This window comes from Rhopalosiphum maidis, chromosome 2 (genome assembly GCF_003676215.2).
Source record: "Rhopalosiphum maidis isolate BTI-1 chromosome 2, ASM367621v3, whole genome shotgun sequence".
Lineage (NCBI taxonomy): Eukaryota > Metazoa > Arthropoda > Insecta > Hemiptera > Aphididae > Rhopalosiphum > Rhopalosiphum maidis.
This window is the reverse complement of record NC_040878.1, coordinates 18185349-18202500: the sequence shown is the minus strand read 5'-3', so window position 1 is coordinate 18202500 and position 17152 is coordinate 18185349. Positions and strand designations below refer to the sequence as shown.

Genomic DNA, 17152 nt, shown 5'->3' with positions numbered 1-17152 from the left:
ACAAATACAACCAGTATCGAAACCGATTTCACATCTCCCAAAAAATCTGTCAAGCACTTGGACCAAACCCATAGGACGTAAAAAACTTAATTTTATTCTTAAAAAAACCAAAATTATATAATTAAATTTAATGTAAAAAAAAAATGTAAATACTAACAATGTAATTTATTAAAAATTCTCATACTATTGGCCTAGTTGTCGATGTACTTTAGATCAAAAAAAAAAAAAAAACATCAATACGCAGCCTTCAATTATAATAATAACATTATGATCACAAAGTTATGAAATGCTTGTTGTACTTATGATCCCTTGGATATACTTCGTGACAGCGTTTTTTATAGTAATTATTATAAATAATAAAATATTATTTGATAATAAACCAATAGAAAACATGCTCTAAATTTTAATCGAAGTTATCTTATGAATATATTTTGCTTACTAGTAATTTAATCACTAATAACCCGTTTTACCAGAAAATAAAATTCTAACCGTTTTTTACTTATATAATCTATTTAAAACACCGAATGCGATCGTATAATTACTACTGATGAAATACCGAAAAAAATGGATCCATTAACACGCCAAGACAAAAAAATGTAAAACGTGCTAAAAAGGCGCTATATACAGTAGCACTGGACGGTACACCAGTATTAAAATAAATACATTTTTTCTTCAATTTAAGATAGTCAAACAGGAACTTAAAATCTGAATTATTTTTTTATAAAAAACTACCTAGTTCATAAATTTTGTTTGATTTGTTTATTTTTTCCTTTTTGAAAAACAAACGAACAAAGACGTTCATGTTCATGTAATAATTGAAGGCGTTCAAATATCCCTTGATTGAACCAGATCATGGCTCGTTCGCGTAAAATAGAACGTGTTCTTTCCAAACACTCACTAAAACAAATTATTATCCATTCACAATTCTAACAACAGTATATACATTTTTAAAAATAATTGTTTTTAAATATGAAATGATATTGTTAAATGAGAAAAAAATATTAAATCTATACACTATAAGTACTCAATCATTTGTAACAACCTTATGATATTCAAATAGTGCTTGTCGAACAAAAAAGTTGATTCAAATATAACGTCCAAATTGCAAATACAATTAACACGCTGAACTGCTGAAGTGCAATATTATTTATAAATGTCGAGACCGACCAAATAAAAAACATTACTTTACACTTATTATCATTTAGCGATAATTAATTTTGCCGATAGTGTAATTAAATCATCTTAAATAGAAAACTGAATCGGAATGTGATTTTATTAGACAAAAGATTTTCATAAAATCGGAAAAATATAGATTTTTAGAATTAAAAAATATGAATAATTGATGAAAAATATAAATAGTAAAAGAACTAAGTGAAGACTTAGTGAAACCACTGTTGGAATATTAAAGAACTTACAATGAAAATTTTTTAATTTAATAATTTTTCTTCTATCTGTTAATTTTATGAGGTCAAATTAGACAAAAAAAGATCACGAATTCCGATAGAATGCAGCTTATTTGAGAGAATATGGCGGTTTGTTTTGTCAAATGTCTTTGAAAAATCGGTAAAAATAACAACTATTTGGTATTCGGATAAAAACGTATCAAATATAATATACTAAATATATTTTAATATTAAAAAATTAAAAGATTTGGAGTTTATTTAACATAGTTTTTTAAAAAACTATGTTAATCACCATTTATTAGCAAAGCAAAGTATATATATATATATATATAGTATTTTACATAAATATTTTTTTTAAATAAATAATTAAATTAATTAAAATAGTAGAAATACACCGATAATTAGATATATGTGTTAAATATTAACCTTTTTTAGTAGACTTTACAAAACTAATCTTCCAATTAGATAGAAAACAACTACTAGAGAAGGATAAGTTGTATACACTTAATAAAAGAACAGCTAAAACTTATTTAAAATTTATAAAGAAATAACATGAAACCGTGTCGGGACAAAAATTGTATTATTAATAATATTAAAAAGTTTAGTAATACTTAAAATACAAGAGTTAAGATTTACTTCAATAGAATTATTAAATAAAAACCAAAATAAATATGTATTACAAATAATTAATATTTATCTATAATTTTCAGTAGACTGCAGCAACATCATGTTATACCGACCGCAAAAGCAAACAAATTTAATAAGCATTCATGTATCAACAAATAGGAAATATATGCATATTACTGAATTAGGTAGATACTAAATTCATATTACATACTATATTCAATGCTACTCGTATTTATTTTTTCAATGATGAACCTTATGACTAACCTATACGATTTTATCATAATTTATGTATAGGTTATAAGTAGTGTTTATAATTTTGGACTGAAATATATAAATTGATAATTTAAAAAAAGTTATTTTAAGACAATTTAGAAATTTTACCAAAAATTAGTCATGATAAAAACTGAGGCCTTTGACTCACATTTTAAAAATGTACAACTTTATAATAAGCCATTCTTTCCTCATAAGCAAAGATCCACCACCCTCTTGTGACGAATGCTACACCAACTTTTCAGTCCAACACATCATCCTTGATTGCACCAAATATCGGGACATTAGAAACAATTTAGCAAATAAGTTAGGCTACAAGATAAGATAGGTTTCAAATAGAAGAAATATAACAGTACCCTTAAAACGTACACAGAGACGACGGCATGCGACAGAAGAAACATATTGTTTTTCGGATATCTCTAAGTGATGAATATTGAAGTAAAAATTGTATTATTTCAAATCTAAAAAGTACTCCAGGGTCGATCCGGACTGCATCATGTCACCCGAAGTTGATTTGGTGATATATATTTTTATTATCGCGAGAAATAGATATTAGAACATGGTATGTAACAGACGATATAATTATAATTTGCGTATACGATTATGGCTGTCAGATTGACACTAAAATCTAAATCTATAAAATGTTTAGTATCTATACCAAAACTCCTGCAGTGTATGCGCGTGGTTTAATTTAATTGGTCGGATCTACATGTAATAGGGATGTGTGGGCGGCCAAACGATCACTCATAAACAATCATATATTTGAATACCCGTTAAACACTTGTACTGGCATATAAATAACATGGTTATGTATAACATCATATTCGAATGTATGTAACATAATATCATTTTTATATGGCAGAGTCTAAGGGGTCATGGCCCCTATGGTCTCCCTGAATCAGCACCTGATATTAAATATTTATATAATATTATTATAACTCAATTTAAGAAAATAATAAAAAGTTGTAACAAACTCGTTAAACAATAATATGTATATACATCCTATATAATTAATTAATATTTTCAAAAATAATTATTTAAATATATATTTTATGATATACGGATTTTACTATAGAATAAAATATTAATATACTTTACATACTTAACATCGTATATAATATAAATAGGTAAATCATAAAATATATTAAAACATGGTTTAAAAAATGCCTATATACTAATTAAAAAACTAAATTACTCGAAAATTGACATTATAATTATAAAAAGCAAATATTGACCTTGATGGTAACTACAACAATTTATACCATATTTTGATTTACTGGAGCTTAGACAAAAAAATGAATTTTTATAATTATATATTTTAAGTTCCTAAATTTGTATTTATTTATTTATATTGTTGTGTAAGCAGTTACATTTTGTATTTTAAAATCATTAAAAAACTATTAATAATATTGCATGTTAAATAATGTGTTTTTTTTTGTGAATAAACATAATACGAAACATAATACATGACTGAATGAGCTAAAAAAAAAAATAAAAAGCACCCAAATGTATATTAAAAAATGACCAACTATGCACTAAAACAAAATAATGTCAAATTGTTATTGACAGTGAAGAGGATCTCAAAGCTTAGTCATACATTATTTCATAGAATTCAGAGGGCGTGCAATAATATTTAAAAAATGTTATAATAAAGACATTATTTTAAATTTTATTTGATGACCAATAGATTCATTTTGAATAACAACATAGGCAAAGCTAGGGGGCTTTGGAGCTAAACACCACTAATTTTCATTTCGCCCCAAATATAAAAAAATACTACTGATCTTTATTATACTTAAACATATTAGACGAAATGTATATCATATGAGTAAATCCATATTGCCACCTTTGTCTATAAGTATAACGAAATTCTTGATATGTTAAATTTAGTGGATATTAAAAGAAACAAACTTTGAACAATTTGTTTTATCAAATACCAATATCATTGAAAATTTAAAATTTCTTTGTTATAATAAAAAAAAAATATTATTTAATGCTATATTTAATTATTGTACAAAATATTGTCTGCAATTCTTTACTATTCATGGTTTTAAGAATCAAAATCATGTAGGTACTATTAGTTTTTTCTTTGCTTCCTGACAAAATAGCGATACTTTTTTATTATGTTAGATATATTTACTATAAGAATTTTATTTAAACTTAATCATGTAGTTTGTTGTAACAATGAGTAAAATTTTTATACAAAACAATATTTAAAAAAAATTAAGTTTCGTTTTTATTTAACGTAATATGAATAAAAAAAAAATTATAATGGGTTAAAAAACCATAAATTATGTCATAAATCAGTATTACAATATTATATTATATTTTCTATCGTGTAATGAGCTGTACAATAAGAAAACATTTTGTAAATATTGTTTGAAATAAAACTGTTATATACATGAATAATGATGTCATATTGCATTTGGTGGATTTGCAAATAAAAATCCTAAATAAACATGTATTACAAATAATTAATTTATAATTTTCAGCAGAATGCATCAACCTCAAATAATACCAACCACGGCAATACAATATTTTATTTAAAAATCAAGTCTCAAATGATAGGAAATGTAAAAACATTTTTGTAGATATTAAGTACCTACTAAGTTTTGGTTGACAAATATAATTTAAAGGTAAATCTAATTTATTCCATAAAATACATATAATATGATATTAGATTATGAATTACTGTCAGATTGAACATCATATAGTGTGAATATTAAAATATGAGAAATACAGTAAGTAAGTAGGAATTTATTGAATTAAAACAATTTTTAAAGACACAGACTTTGATTTTTAACTGCTGCTTTGTTATGTCAAATATGTTAGCAAAATAAGTATGTTAGAATTAAATTAAATAATATAAAGAGAAAAAATTAAATTAACTTACAAATTACTAAAAAAAAAAAAACCAAAATTGTTTTTCATAGATATGGCTGAAAAAACTAAAAAGAAGTTTTAGAGTCTTTTGACATGATGTAAATTCAGCATCTACCCAAACTTAGTGTAAATCATGTTTTTTTATCACCGATAAAAATGGTTTACTAATATAACTATTGTAATAAATTCAAAGGGTGTAAAATATATAAATACTTATTATACGTCTTATACGTGACTAGAAACTAAAAGCGGTAGAGGGCCAAATAAAGTAAGATCTATTCGTACATTAATTAATTTATAAATCACAATGTTTTTAACAAATAACAACTAAATTTATAAGAAGTTAATAACTTTTATGGCTTTTGAAATAATAAACACTTTATAATTAAACATAAGAAAGTCAACGCGTTTCGCAGCAGCGCTGCAGGTTGCCCGAGCTTGCTAAAACACAACTGGTTTACTCTCAACAAGTAACGACATCTATAATAACGTTACCACGTTGGTGACAACAACAGTGCCGCCCCTAGTGAGATTTTACATTTGCTCGAAAAGAAATATAAAGTCTAATCTCAAATTGTTTGATAATAATTTTAAAGTATTACTAAAAATTAGTCATGTAAAACTATAAAATTTAACACTCATTATTTTGTTAAGTATTTTAAGTCAACATTAGTCGCTACATAAATATCAAAAGTTTTCACTATTATATTTGGGGAAACAAATTCACCCATTATTTTCTATATAATGTGGATTAAGCCTAAAGTAGCTTGCAACTTGATAACACAATAATACACACATACATACACCACTGCACACTAGCACTCTCTGGTCTTGATCGGCGACCCCGTCCACTTCCTTTGATTTGTTATACGTATCTTCGTAGCGCTACGAAGTATATCGGTTACCGGGCACTCGGATTATTAATATTCATTCCCGACCCGTACAGCAATACTTCGTGCATCATTCAGGAAGTATGATGTGGAAGTATCCTCACATGATAACCTGTATGTATGCAGAATTTAATTTAACGTAATTTAAATAACTTCATTCAATTTATTTTGAGTTATATACAGATCGCCATATGAAGCCATGCTTGGTTTCCTAGTGAGATTAGGAGTTGCATCAATTACTTTTCAGATCAAGTCGCCAATTTAAATACTGAAGAAGATATCAAAAATATTATAGACAGCCAATTAGAGAAATCTCCCGATGATGACATAGATCTAGGTATATTATTTATTAAATATTGAATATTTTAATTTAATAATTTTTAATGTTTTGAATATTACTTAGTTAATCAAAAACAATAAAACATACTTAGTGCTTGTGAGGAATCGTTGAAATTTTTAGAAAACTGGTTAAAAAAATGATAAAAAGATAAAACAGGTAACTAAAATGTATAAATGTAGAACTACTGTTCGAATACCAATCTCTGATGTTGATAAGGCTAGAGGATTACCTCCGAATTTATTACTTGTTATTAGCTGTTGTCACCGATATTCAAGATGGCTTGCACAAATTATGTAAGTGATTAAATTTAAAAATAAGAAAATTATAAAAAATATAAATTTTTTATTTATACAATATAAGTTACAAAATATGGTTTCTTACACATGAACAGAAATAATTCGATGTGACGAAAACTTTCTTGATTTGAAGGAGACATCAAATTCAGCGAATGAAAAGGAAACTATTCTCCGAGAGGCTGCTGGGTGTAACCATATTGCTGGGACTAAGGGATATCATAGGTGTCGTTGTAAAACAAAATTTCAAAATAATCGATGTGCTTGTCGAGCAGATATAAAATTATGTAATTCAAAGTGTCATAATAGTTTATCATGTGAAGATAAGTAAAATACATTTGTATAATAATAATAACCATGGTTTTGTTGATTTAAGTTATTTAAAGAAATAAATAAAAATAAATCAATGAAATATTATCCAAATTGACTTTTAATTGAAGGCATTTTATATATTGCCTAGCCATTGTCAGCATTATCTTATCTAATTAGACACTGTTAATATTAACTAGTCCTTAAACAGATAATAGCTGATTTCCGACATTGATAGTAACATATATTTTTTTTTTTTATTAAATTTAAATAAAAGATTAATTGTAGGTTAGGTTAATTATATACATTATAAATACAACAATACAATATCTCTTAAATGTATACCTACCTTTTTTAAGCATAGCTTGTGATGAAGGTAGGGACTTAATATTACTTATCAATAATATACAGATTGCCTATTATAACAGAATAAACATGTTTAGTAATTACATACAAATTATACAAGTCATTTGAAATAAAATTTAGATTAGAATAAAATATAGTAATTAATATAAAGCAATAATATTATATAATATTTAATAATATATAATATACATTTTATTCAATATTTAATATAGACCAATTGTTAATAATATTTTTTGCATATTTAGGTTTTCGATTATTTTTTTTTAAAATCTAAATCTAGAGAGTTATAAAATTTGAGACCAATATAATCGACAAATTTTTGATCAAAATAAATAATCGTATAATTAATTTTAGCATCATATGCCTTATTTTCCCTAGTTTGCTTAGATTTATCTATATTATACCAATTTTCCATATTTTTTACTACCCACATAATTGCAAATTTCTTATACAGCGAATTAATAGGCAAAACTTTGAATTCTTTATAATTTTGAGACGTAGATCCTTCTAAACTGTATTTATTTAGACATATCCTAATAATTTTATTTTGTTGCAGTTGTAGAGGTTAAATAGCTTTTTGGGTAAGACCTCCCCATACTCGAATGCCATATTGAAAGACTGCTTGGTATAATGATAAATATATATTACGTACAATGTTAATAGGAAAAATGTCCTTAAGTTTACAAAATGTATACATTAATATTCTTAAACGTATAACTATGTTATCTATATGTACATTCCACCTTAAATTTTCATCGTAGGTGATACCCAGGTACCGTGTAAAAGGTACCTTTGAAATTGATTTACAAATATTATCATTATACATTGCTCTTTATATTTACAATAATGGACAGTGATTTTATAAGAAGGCACATTTTCTTTGTTTATAGTAAAAATCATAAAAACAATGTTTTTAATAATTAATAACAGTTTCTTTTAGTTAATTATCAGCGTTTTCTGTGGACGGACGTCTGTTTGTTGCATTTTCGCTTATCTTATAACAGTAGTGATATTTTTCGTTAATTGGAGTAAACAAATATGCTGTGTACCGTCTGCAACGACGACATATATGACAATGAAGATATAAAAAATGCAAAGTGCAAAAAATTTTTGTATTTCACATGCGCTGGTTTTCGGGAATCTTATTTTAGAAAATTGAGTGTTATAAACAAATGGAAATGGTGCTATTCAAACTGCAAAGATAATACAAATATGTCAATTTCTGATACAAATAATGAAAAAGAATTCATACTGGTAAAAGATTCAAATAAGATATTATTGGACTTAAAAAATACAATTAATTTCATGAGTAAGCAATTTGATGATTTTTCTATACAATTGCGAGACATTATAAAATTGGTTAAAGTTATCAGCGAAGAAAATAAATTATTAAAAGAACAGAATATTAAACTGAAAAATGGATTAACTATAGTTAATAAAAGAATAAATAACATAGAGCAGAAACTAATTGGAAACCATATTGAAATAATTGGAATTCCTGAACAAACAAATGAAGACTGTGGAAAAATAGTAGAAACAATTTCAAAGACCTTGGGTGAAACTACATCGGTGGAATATACATATCGTACCCATTTAAAGATCCAAAATAAACCTGGGAAAATTGTAGCTGTCTTATACTCAAACAAAAATAAAAAAAAAAAACACTGATGGACCTGGCAAAAAAGAAGAAATTAAAAGCAACGGATATCAATATAGAATGGAGCAATGGAGGTATATATTTAAATAACGTATTAACTCAGACAAATAGTAATTTATTCTATAAGAAAAGAATGTATGCTAAGGAATATAACTATAAATATGTCTGGTTTAGAGACTTTAAAATATTTGTAAGAAAAGACGAAAAAAATTAAATTATAGTTATAGAGGACGAGTATACTCTAAATAACATTGTTTAATATAGGAAATACAGCAATATATATATTAAATTTATTTTTATACGATTAAATACCCAGTTAATATTTCTATAAATTATTATGCATGTTATTAATATATTATATAAATTTTTAAATTATAAAACAAAATACTTTGACTCTATTACTGAATTTGTTTATACTTATAATATAGGAAATAAGTTATGTATTTATATTTTATGTTATAATATAGGAATGTAAATGCAAATTTGATGAACTACTTATGTTCATAGAAAATGATAGTCATAAAAATAATATAGATGTTATTGTGTTAACTGAGACTTGGCATAATGTTAAAAATTGTAATATTAATGTATCTGGTTACAATACGTTTTTCTCAAAAAAGAAGAGAAATTAAAACGATGAAATTATAAGCTTAATAAAAAATCGCTTTAAGTACGAATTTTTTGAATATAATTTTGATGAGGTTTATATTGTTAAATTACTTATTAAGGTAAATAAGACTCTAATTATTTTATTTTGTATATATAGGTCTCCGTCAAATGATTTTCACAAATTTTTGACTATTTTAAACGATATTTTATTAACAGAAAAAAATGAATGTGGGTTTACAGTGATTCTAGAAGATATAAATATAAACATAATTGGTATAGACAAGTCTGATAATGAATACTTAGATAAGTTGTCAATGTTTAATTATAAATCTTTTATTAATATATATATAGCAGAACTCTGACTGATTTTAATCATTCTTGTATAGATCATATTTTTGTCAAAAATAACAAAAAAATAAAAAACTTTAATGCCGGTGTCATTCAAACTAATTTTAGTGACCATTTTTCAATACCTGTATAGGTAACTACAAAAATGATAATAAGTTCTTAATATAAACGATTAAAAGACTGGATGACAATAGGTCTCTTATGCTCAGCTCGTAAAAAAACAAAAATTGTCTTTAAAAGTGAAAATGCATTCAAATATCAAAGCGTTAGTGTCTCATTACACCAAGTATAAAAATAATTTTACTAACATTTTTTGATGAGCAAAAATTAACTTTTATCATACTAAATTTTCCGTGGTAGCGTCTTATCCTAAATTAACTTGGAAATTAATTAAAGAAGTTACCGACACTGAAATCCAAAATTCTAAAATCAATGAACTGGATATTTCTCAAATAATAGATAAACTTAAAGATAAAACCTCAGCTGGTTATGATAAAATATGGGTCAAACTTTTAAAATATATAGCTAAAAGTATTTTGAAGCTACTAACATACATATGTAATTTAAGTATATGCAATTGCATATTCCCCAATAAATTTAAAACTGCAATAATAAATCCATTATATAAGAATGGAGATAAACCGAAAGGTACCGAAGAGGCTCTTTATAGTGCCACTAGCTTTATTTATAATGCACTAGAAAAGGGAAATAAAACTTTGGCAATTTTTCTAGATCTTGCTAAAGCGTTAGATATGGTAAATCATACGGAATTAAAAAGAATTTTACCTAGTTATGGTATGAAAACGAGTAGTATAAAATGGTTTACAAGTTATTTATTTAAAATAAATCAAATTGTTATGATAAATGGTTTTTAAAGTGAGGAAAGGGAAATAATTTGTGGAGTACCTCAAGGCAGTGTACTCGGTCCGATCTTTTTTTATATTATACATAATTGGTATAGGCAATCTAAAAATTGATTGGAAAATAATTACATAGGCAGATGATACATGTTAGCTTTTTTCTGGTTCCACTTGGGATTCAGAATACCAAAAATCAGAAAATGAAATGACAAGAGTTGTCAATCATTTAAGCTTAACATATACATCGAACATCTACGTATGTATAAATATTAAAAGTGAATATATCCCAATCGGAGAATAAGTAAGTAATAGACTTTTACTCGTCGAAGAAATCATATTTACCATATTTTATAAAAAGTTTTTATGGACAAGACAGTAGGAATAATTTTCGAATACATTTTTGATACATAAACCATTTTCATGTAAATATGTATTTGTTCAAATTATGGTATCCATAACCATATTTAAAATTTCTGAGAGGTTTGTACTACTAAATTAGTGTTTCCTGTATTATATATTTGGATATAAATTCATCCGTTATATTCTATATTATTTGGAATTAGCCTAAAGTAGCTTGCAACTTGACAACATCATGAAGAAAAAATGGGTTTATATGCAATACTTTGTGCACTATTTTGACTTTCTTAACTAAATCTTAATATTATATGGTATAGCTTAACACAGTTTAGGTTCGAATAAAGCGAGCGTTAGCGTTTCGGTAAGGATAAAATAAAAATTAATACAAGATAGAGTAATAGTTTAATATTTATACAATAATACAAATGATGATATATATACCGGGTGATTATTATATCATAAGACACTCATTATTTCAAAAGTATTCATGTTTTTTAAAACATTTTTTTACGTAGTATCAAGTTGTTGAAAAAACAAAGTTTTTATTAAAAAAATTATATTTTTAAATCATTTCTATCCTCATACTTTTTCGAATGAGAACATATAGTTTTGATTTCATATTCCAAAAAAGCAGAATAATTTTCTGAGTATTTTGATACATAAAAATCGAATTTAAGGTGAGCAAATTATGAGTTATAAGTATTAAGTATTAAAAGTTTTTATTCGCGGAGTAGTATGATACGGGGTTACCTGGCAAAATATTTGTCCACTACTCCGATTTGTAATGTACTAAATAATGTATCCGAACAAAATTTCAACCCGACTGCCGACGTCAGGTGGGTGTGCAGCGCTGACGGCACCTGCGCTGTCACCTAGCTGCTTCTGCAGACTTAGTCACTGAGATCAACGGACGCGGCTTCGTCTGGACTCAGGACGAAGGCTGCGCAAATACATCTATTAAAATTCCCGCAACGATTTAAATGAAAACTTCAATGCATTCCTCCGTGTCCTCTAAACCTCAGTACGCACAGCCTAACCTCACGTGCATGTCATTATAGGTGGAGACTTCAACGACTAGTCGCAGGAGTGGGGGTCGGTCGTTAAAGACTCTAGAGACAAGCGGCTTGCTGACCTTGCTTCTAGCCTAAGACTCAATATTGCAAACATCGGAAACACACCGACGTACCATTGAATTAACGCTGCTACAGTGATAGACATTACGTTCCACCGACTAACACCTGCAGTCGTTTTGCAGGATTGGAGAGTCCTGGGAGTCGAATTTGCAAGCGATCACTAGTACATGGAATACCGAGTCGAGAAAAATCCATAACCTTGTCATGCTGATCCTCCACCAGGAGGCTGGTCCTTCCGACGGCTCGACCTGGATAAAATTCTGGCGTACGTCTCCACCGTCGCACAACAAACAAATCACCACGAGACCTCAGCTGCTCAAGCAGCTGACCTGTTCATCGTCTACCTCGCGACCGCATGTAATGCCTTCATGCCCCCGAGGACAGTGCCGCCCGATGGGAAAAGGAACGTCCACCGGTGGAATGATGACATCTTGAGTCTCCGCCACCAAACTAACAGTCTTCGCAGGACCAGTCAAAAAGTTATTAACTAAAATCAGTCTTTCGAGAAGCACAAGGCCGAAACTGGGCCCAGCTGTGTTGGACTTTTGACAACGAACCTTTGGGCCTTCCTAATTTGGTGATCACAAAGAAGGGGCACATTTCTCCAGCCCCTCATATGGAAAATTGATTTTCCGAGTTGAACCGACATCATACAAATTCTGATCGTATAGTCAAACAAATACAAACAAATGACGTACTAAATATTGGCAAAAAAAAATTTGTGAAAATTGATATGGGGGGGGGGGAGATGGCTAGGAAAACGTACGTCGAAACCTTTTTTTTCCGACGGTTATTTGAACAAAATTTCAACCCGACTGCCGACGTCAGGTGGGTGTGTAGCGCTGACGGCACCTGCGCTGTCACCCTAACTGCTTCTGTAGATTTTGTCACTGAGATCAACGGGTCCGGACGCGGCTTCGTCTGGACTCAGGACGAGGGCTGCTCAAATACATCTGTTAAAATTCCTGCAACGATTCAAACGAAAACTTCAATGCATTCCTCCGTGACCTCGAAACCTCAATACGATCAGCTTAACCTCACGTGCAGGTGATTGTAGGTGAAGACTTCAACGCCTAGTCGCGAGAGTGGGGATGTGTCAGTAACAACTCTAGAGGCGAGCGACTTACTGACCTTGCTGCTAGCCTAAGACTCAATATTGCAAACATCGGAAACACACCGACGTACCATCGAATTAACGCTGCTACAGTGATAGACATTAAATTCCACCGACTAACAGACAACGGCTCAACCTGGATAAACTTCTAGGACACGTCTCCGCCGTCGCACAACCAACAAATAACCACGACACCTCAGCCGCTCAGGCAGCCGACCTGCTAATCGGCTACCTCGAAGCTACATTCAACGTCAAAAAGTGGGTTAATATGCAATACATTGTGCATCATTATTCAACATTTTCGAATGAAAATACTCATTTTTACTTTCATAACTAAATCTTAATGTGACAATCTTAATAGTATTCCAAGTTCAAATACGACTAACGTCAGCACGTCGATATAAGAATAAAATTAAAATAGAGCCTAAAATATAATATATGAGTTAGAGTAATACTTTAATATTCATGCAATAATACATAATAAAATGGTATAAGTGCACCAGTAACACAATATAATATTAAAATAGTTAATCAATTTTGGTTTTCGAATGAATACAATCGTTTTTCATACAATTATTCCACCAATGATGACATCGCGCGCTCCACCACCAAACTTACGGTCTTCGCAGGACCAGTCAAAAAGGAAATAATTAAAATCAGCCATTCGAGAAGCACAGGGCCGATACTGTTCCCAACTGTGTTAGGCCTTCAACAACGACTCTTTGGGCCTTCCTAATAGGGTGTTCACGTAGAAGGGGAACGTTTCTCCAGCCCCCCTCCCCATATGGAAAATTGATTTTCCGAGGTGAACCGACATCATACAAATTCTGATCGTATAGTCAAACAAATACAAACAAATGACGTACTAAATATTGGCAAAAAAAAATTTGCGAAAATTGATATGGGGGGGGGGGGAGATGGCTAGGAAAACGTACGTCGAAACCTTTTTTTTCCGACGGTTATTGATCCCAAAATAAAAATTTTTAAAAATTTAAAAATGTTTGTTATAACTGATATTGTATAGGCATGTATTTTCTATTCATTATGTTTTATACCTATAACTAAAATACAGCTATTCTATTCCTACACATTATAATCCGAAAACATCTTTTCCGTGCGATAAACGGTTAGTGTGACTTATAGAGATTGCTGGATTATGTTGTGTTAGTGGGCGCCCATCCATTAAATTATAAATATTTTCGATATTTTTCTATTGTATAATAATACGACTGTGCTGTTAAGCCCGTCATTTGTATGAACTATTTCTTGTTTTTATTTATATTTACCTCGAAATACCTCTGGGTCGAAAGTGAAAATTTTGCCTAGAAAATATTAAATGAAGACACTACAGCATTTATTATGTTATTATTAATTTTTATTTTTTATATGCATTATAATTTACCGTTTTTAATATCAACTCGGGTAAAAGGTGTTCGGGAAAAAAGGTTTCGGGTCTACGTACTTTCGGAAAAAATTGCCATTCGGGAAATAGTTTATTCGGTAATTTCGATTCGGGTAAAATACTGGTAACCTAATAATTATTTTATTTAGTTTTTCAGATGTATTCCTTATTTTTTTTTTTAAATTTAAGCAATAACAAATGATTCATGATTTGTATTTACTATTTTATTCTGCAATGGTATTGGGATATGATAAAACAAATTGTTCAATGTTTGTTTATTTTAATATCCACTAAATTTAACATATGATGAATTTCGTCATACTTTTAGACAAAGGTAGTAATATAGATTTACTCATATTATATATATTTCGTCTTAAATTTTTAAGTATTATTAAGATCGGTAGTATTTTTTTATAACCATTTTGAGATTTTCACTCAAAAATCGTATATCTACTCAAGTAAACATTTTTTCAGGTGAAAAGTTTCGTGATGGAGATTAGAGTATCGTTTATTTGCAAGTAAAAAGGTTATTCGTGAAGGAGTTTATATTTGGCCTTGTTTTCAACGTAATATAATTCTAAAAATATATTTTTTAAACCTATGACAATGTTGTAGTACTAAAATTATGGAAATACTTTTATTTTATTTACAAAATAAAAACAACTTTCAACAACGGTATTTTCAGTTTCAGAATAGAAGTCTAAAATATTTCTCTCTTTTATAAGCGACGATATTTTTGGTAGGTAGGTAACATCATTTATACTATACTTAAATTTGAGTTAGTTAAATCCTGTACATTTTTCATTATTATTTTATTTTTTATGGTATGTTAACGAGTTAATTTTTCCGGTATTTTATCAATAAAACAATTATGATCACATATTGTGTTTTAAATAGACTATTTAAGTACACTACAGTTTCTGGTAACATAGGTAATAAGTGATTTAAAAATTAAGGAACGTTTTTTCAATCGTTCTTATGTATAAGAACCTAATAAATGTTGTGCAACATTGATGATTAATACAAGACAGAAACACCGCAAAACCGTCCTTTTTTCGTAGTTAAATACATTTGATCTAATAAGAGAACTCCTTTTTAATTTTGTCAGCTATCTACATGAAAAACAATTTTGATTTTTTTTTAGTAATTTGTAAGTTAATTTAATTTTTTCTCTTTACTTCATAGAATTTAAATTTAACACACTAATTTTGCTGACCTACTCAACACCCAATGTACAGTAAAAAAAATTCAAAACATATTTCTTTGAAAATTGGTTTAATTCAAAAAATTCCTACTTACTTACTGTATTTTTCATATTTTAATATTTACACTATATGATATTCAATCTGGCAGTAACTCATAATATAATATCATATTATAGATATTTTATGGAATAAATTAGATTTACCTTTAAATTCTATTTGTCAACCAAAACTCAGTAGGTACTTAATATCTACAGAAATGTTTTTACATTTCCTATCATTTGAGACTTGAATGTTAAATAAAATACTGTATTTCCGCGGTTGCTATTATTTGAGGTTGATGCATTCTGCTGAAAATTATAAATTAATTATTTGTAATACATGTTAATTTAGGTTCTTATTTGCAAATCTTATAAACGCAATATAATGTTATTATGCATGTATATAAAAGTTTTAATTCAAACAACATTATCATTATGAATGATAATTTATCGTATAGGATTTACTTCTATTTGTTTTTAGAACTTCAATAAAATAGCCAATAAACGATGTTTTTGGGGTTTTTTTCTACTGTTTCATGTAGGTGGAGCTTGGAGGTTCATTTAGTTGAAGGGCTCAAGCCCCAGATCACTTAATAAAAATAATTATTAATAATTTCTTATTTAGTTAGAAATTATCTTGTTTGCGTATTGTAAAAACAAAGAAATAAATATAAAAATAAATCAGCGTTTATCGTATTGTAGCTAATTATATAATTAAATTCCAATACAAATATGAACAAATAAAATAAAATTTGCATATCAATATTGATAAATAGGTTACTACAAAATAGGCACTTTTGAAGCAATTACAATTACTTGCTAAAGAATTTGTGGTTAAGATCATCGGTGACCATCTTGCGAGACCAGTGATAAATAGTTGTGATTATGTTTTTAGGATTTATAAAACTATTCTAACTTTCTTCTACAAAAGATAGTGTGAATAATAATAATAAAAAGTATGGATATTTTGTCAAAAAACAATGCAAAACTATGAATAGTTATTACATTATTTTGTACAATAATTAAATGGACCGTCTAATAATATGTT

The 17152-nt window shown here is 28.0% G+C and overlaps 1 long non-coding RNA gene across 2 annotated transcripts; it reads left to right on the top strand.

Moving 5' to 3' along the window:
- Positions 1–6161: 6161 nt before the first annotated feature.
- Positions 6162–6949, top strand: LOC113554719. 2 transcript variants are annotated; one of them, XR_003405296.1, is made up of 4 exons: positions 6162–6187; positions 6257–6410; positions 6477–6706; positions 6805–6949. It is a non-coding gene; the product is annotated as an uncharacterized LOC113554719 (long non-coding RNA). The 2 variants fall into 2 exon arrangements; XR_003405295.1 differs by having other exon boundaries at positions 6173–6410.
- The last annotated feature ends 10203 nt before the right edge of the window (positions 6950–17152 follow it).